This window comes from Dermacentor silvarum, chromosome 2 (genome assembly GCF_013339745.2).
Source record: "Dermacentor silvarum isolate Dsil-2018 chromosome 2, BIME_Dsil_1.4, whole genome shotgun sequence".
Lineage (NCBI taxonomy): Eukaryota > Metazoa > Arthropoda > Arachnida > Ixodida > Ixodidae > Dermacentor > Dermacentor silvarum.
In genome coordinates this window covers 255,275,779-255,281,360 of record NC_051155.1, presented here as the reverse complement: position 1 = coordinate 255,281,360, position 5,582 = coordinate 255,275,779, and positions in this window count along the sequence as shown.

Below are 5,582 nucleotides of genomic sequence, written 5' to 3'. Positions count from 1 at the left end.
CGGTTTTCGATTTGGAAAGGCGGGTGTGTTGGGAGGTGAGATGGGCTTCCACGAGCTCGTCGAGGGCGTTGAAGGTACCGGTCTGCATGAGCCGTTCTGTGGACGTGCGTAGTGGGATGTCTAGGGCGAATTTATATATTTTACGAAGGATGGTATTGACCTGGTCAGTCTCCTTTCTGAGAAGTAAGTATGGGAGTGTGTAAGTTACCTATGTGATGACAAAGACGTGTATTAGTCTCAGAAGATAATTTTCCCGCAGACCGCCGTGTAGATTGGACACACGGCCGAGCAGTCTGAGAGTGTTGTCGACGGTGGATTGAAGTCTCTGGAGGGTGTGCGTGTTGTGTCGATTCCTCTGAATATGCAGACTGACAACCCAGAGGTTGTCTACCCTGGGTACATGTTTGTTGCCCAGGAGGATGTGGATGTAGGGAGTGTGTCTACGGTTGCCGGTGTGGGCGGAAAGAAGGATTTCTGATTTCTCGGGAGAACAGACGAGAATCATGCGTCCCGCAATGGCCTCCATCTTATCGGCGGCGGCCTGCAGGACGTCTTCTCACTGTATCTCACCGTATGAGCCACCTGTGACCCCGAGGGTGATGTCGTCTGAGTCACTGAAGCGTTGCCAAGGCTACAGTGCAGCTGCGGTCAAATGAAGGTCAAATTGTTGGCGACAGCGAAACTCGGCTCGACTAGGTTAGTTAAGCTTTCGCTTTAAAAAGAAAAAAACGAAGGTATGGCCTGCCGCGTGCATCCAAAGCGGAGTGATCCATCGTGGTGCCATCAGTCAAGGCCTGTTGCGCAGAAAAAACGTGAGGAACGCTCTAGGAACGCCGTCGCCCCTGGAGGCCGACGCGTCCCATCCCTCGCAAGTAGCGCCGTTCCGGCCAGCCATGCGGCCGCGAATGTAACTACGGCTCGGATGCTAGTGCCCATTGCAGCCCGCCTGACGCGGTAGACCGTACCTTCTTTTTAAGGGCGAAGCACCTTAGGGCCGAGCCTTGTCCCTCGTCGTCGTCCGTGGTCCGTAGCTCTGGTTTGCATGTACACTGTGTATACCAGAGCATGTACATGTGTACTACACACATGTACAGTATATATATATATATATATATATATATATATATATATATATATACTGTACATGTGTGTAGTACACATGTACATGCTCTGGTATGTATGTATGTATGTATGTATATATACATACATACATACATCTTTGGAGACGACGTGCCCGAGGATGGTTAGCCGGCGAGCCCCAAAGTGACATTTCTTCAGGTTGAGTTGAAGGCGTGCGTTTGTAAGGCAGCGGAGAATTGTGCGTAAACGAGAGAGATGTGTAGCGAAATCGGGAGAGAACACGACGACGTCATCCAGATAGCACAGACATATCTTCCATTTCAGACCGCGTAAAATGCCGTCCATCATCCGTTCGAATGTTGCGGGGGCATTACAAAGCCCGAAAGGCATCACGGTAAATTCATACAGGCCATCCGGTGTGACGAACGCCGTCTTCGGACGATCACACGCCGCCATAGGGACCTGCCAATATCCCGATCGCAAGTCGAGGGAAGAAAAAAATTCGGCACCTTGAAGGCAATCGAGGGCGTCGTCTATTCGAGGAAGAGGATAGACGTCTTTGCGAGTAATCTTGTTGAGGCGTCGGTAGTCCACACAGAATCTAATAGAGCCATCTTTCTTTGTGACCAGTACAACAGGAGAGGACCAGGGGCTGCAAGAAGGCGTAATGACTCCGCGCTGAAGCATGTCGTCAACCTGCTCCGTAATGACACGACGTTCCGCAGGTGACACACGGTAGGGGCGCTGTCGCAAAGGAGCGTGAGGCCCAGTGTCAATCGTGTGAACAACCGCATCAGTGCGGCCTAGGGACGCTTGCGGTAAGTCAAACGAAGTGCGGAACTCGTGTAGAAGGCCAAGAAGCTGCGTCCGTGCAGCCGGATCGAGGTCGCTGTCGATGGAACGGTGAAAAGATTCCGAGAGCACGGCGTCGGACGCAAGATGAGGGGTCAGGGCGTTCAGCGGATGCTGAGTCTCAGGCACAGAGGGGTCAAGGGGTACGATAACAGCAGCGTCTACAGGCTGAACGTGGCCAAGCGTTTCATTTCGGTGCAAAGTCAGAGGGCCTGAATTGGGGTTGCAAACAAGTAGTCCGGTATTCTCCTGATGAAGCGCGAGGGTGGCAAAAGGCAGTGACGTATTGTGGCGGCGACGAAACAAGTCAGATGGCGTGAACAGAACGGTGGCGTCGGAAAGGGCGGCACAGGAAACGGGAACAATGACGGCACTCTGAGGTGGCAGGTCAATATCGGCGGTGACGACAAGCTTTCTATCCCCAGGACCGGCCACATGGGTGGAAGGTGTCTCGGGAAACACAGCGAACTCTACCTGAGCACGAGCGCAGTCGATAACAGCGTGGTTACGGGACAAAAAATCCCACCCGAGGATCAGGTCATGGGAACACGAGGCCAGCACAAGGAACTCAACACTGTAGATCATGTCTTGTATGAGCACCCGGGCCGTACATGCTGCAACGGGTTGAATATATTGTGCGCTCGCAGTACGGAGAGAAAATCCTGAAGGTGGCGTCGTCACTTTACGGATAGAACGGCAAAACGTATGGCTCATTACAGAAATAGCGGCGCCGGTGTCCACAAGCGCAAGAGTTCGTACACCGTCAACAAACACTTCAATAACATTGGCCGGGGAGAAGCGAGGACTTAGACAGGTTGACGACGGCGCAGCTCGTGCCTCAGAAGCTGCGGTAGTCAGTTTTCCGCCTCACCAGTGTTGTACCGACGACGCATAGGCGAAAGAGAACGGCGGCGCGGTGAGGGGGACCGACGAGCAGCAAAAGGTTGGGCATCGGAAGTGGGCTGGTGATCACGGGCGCATGTTTCAGGCTCTCGTTCTGGCTGCGTGCGATAGGGAGGTCGGAAGGAGTAGTCTGGATATCTCGGCGTATTCGTGGTCGCCGCGAAGCGTCGGCGACAGAATCGCGCAACATGACCCGGAATTCCGCAAGCATTGCAGATCGGGCGGTTGTCTGCAGTGCGCCAAGGATTTGCGTACTGTGGCTGCGCCCCGAAAAGCACCGTCGCTGGTGGTCGAATTGGTGGTTGAGGGGCTAGTACTGGTTGAGGACGTGGCTTCATGACGGCATCCGCATACGTCAGAGGCGCGGCAACAGGAGCCGGAGGAGCAGCAGACGGCACCACAAATGATAGCGGCGCGGTGACACCAGTCGGCTGATAGGCTGACGGCAAAGCCTCGGTGACCTGCTCCTGTATCACTTGTCGGATGGTTGGAGTCAGCCTAGGCGTAGGCACTTGCGTGGTCGGAAAAAATGAAAGCTGTCGAGCAACTTCCTCACGCACAAGCTCCTTAATCTGTGACAGGAGCGCCGTGTGGTCGCCGCCGATGGTCAACGCAGCGAGAGAATCGTCTGTTGACGTCTGCCGCCGAGCTAGGACGCGCTGCTTACGTAGTTCGTCGAAGCTCTGGCACAAGGTAACGAGTTCAGACACGGTGCGTGGGTCCTTGGCCAGCAACATCTGAAAGGCGTCGTCGTCTATGCCTTTCATGATGTGCTTTATCCTGTCTTGCTCAATCATAGAAGGATTCACGCGCTTGCACAAGTCAATGACGTCTTCAATATAGCTCGTGAAGTTCTCGCCCTGCTGCTGCGCACGTCCGCGTAGACGCTGTTCAGCGCGAAGCTTGCGCACTGCGGGGCGACCGAACACTTCCGCGAAGCTCGTCTTGAAAGCCGTCCAATTGGCGAAGTCTGACTCATGGTTACGAAACCAGAGGTTTGCGACGTGTGCTAGGTAGAACAGGACGCTGCGTAGTTTTGTAGCGTCGTCCCACTTGTTGTGCGCGCTCACCCTTTCAAACGACGTTAGCCAATCTTCTACGTCATAGTCATCGGTGCCGCTAAAGAAAGTGGGATCGCGCTGACGCAGCGCGCTTGACACGATGACCGATGGAGCTTGGGCCGCGTCTTGCTGGGTGGCGTCATCAGGCATTGTCGGAGCAGTGGTGGGCAACGTCCGGCTTCGGAGTTCCAGGTTTGAAGGGGGTACCCAGCGCCTCCACCACTTTGATAAGGAGATTTACTGACGGAAAGCGGCAGGCGAAAAACCAGTTCAGTCGCCAGAGAGCAATGGTCTCAACGCCAAGAGCTCGTGATCTGCGCTCACGCCCTACATCTATGAGAGCGCCCCACTACTGCTTGCTCCCTGTTCTTCTTCTTCACTACAATATATATATATATATATATATATATATATATATATATACATACATACATAGATATACGGGGGATTCACGGTTACCCGAATCTCCCGGTGCTTCGCCCACTCATCATCATTCACTTCGTGGATATGCGGTGATTTTAGGGGCGAAGCTCCCTATAGCGGCACCCGTTCGTCCCCGTCGTCGTCGTCGTAGTAGTAGTGTGTAACCAGTCTGAGAAAAATGAGAAAAAAAATTCCGAAGTTGTGTCCGTAGCGCGGAATCGAACCAGGGACCCCTCGCTTCCGAGCGCGCGGCGTTAGCCCACTACGCCACGAAGCGGACATGGACACACGCACCACGATGGCAATAAATACCCAACATTAACGAAAGGCCGCGTTTCTAACGCGTTTCTAACGCGTTTGTGCTAGCGCGTTACGGCCCGTGTAAGAAGCTGGTTTAAGACGCTGTGGCCTCTCCGCCTTACTTTCAACGCGTTTCGAACGCGCTGCCCAAAGCGGTGGCAAGTCAAGTTCAAGTCGAGGAGCGTTTATGAATACGGGGGGTATACTCTCTCGGCAGTCATGTGATGGCGTCGGCAAACGCGGTGCACGTTCCGGCATGTGTAAATGGCTGCGTAAGACGCTGTGGCCGCTCCCCCCTTACTAGAGAGTACTGCACGTTTCTAACGCGTTTGTGCTAGCGTCCCCTTGAGCGGGAGATCCGATGATTCCCTCCGGAGCTTCGCCCACTCATCATCATTCACCTCGTGGATATGCTGATTTTTTTTTATGCAGCGGCCATGGTAGTGTAGTGTAGTGTAGTTTACATCGTTTACATCAAGAATTCACCAGCATTCTCCGTGTCTGTGTCGTACTTAACTTTAATAACACAATGTTAACACAAAGAAAACACATTTAACCCAAGCAATACACCAGGGAATACCAACGCTGAGGTGCGAGTGCCACTAGCAGACACGCCTAAGTCAAGGGTTAGGGTCGTTTCTCGTTTTAGGGGCGAAGCTCCTTAGGGTGGGGGTCTGTCCCTCCTCTGTAGTATGTAGTAGTCGTCGTCGTCGTAGTAGATAGCCACGTCTACTTTTATGGAAAAAAAAATTACGAAAGTTGTGTCCGTAGCGCGGAATCGAACCCCAGGGACCCCTCGCTTCCCAACGCGCGGCGCTAACCACTACGCCACGAAGCGCACATGGATACACCACAGCCTCCTATATATATATATATATATATATATATATATATATATATATATATATATATATATAGGAGGCTATGGATACACGCACCACGATGGCAATAAATACCCAACAT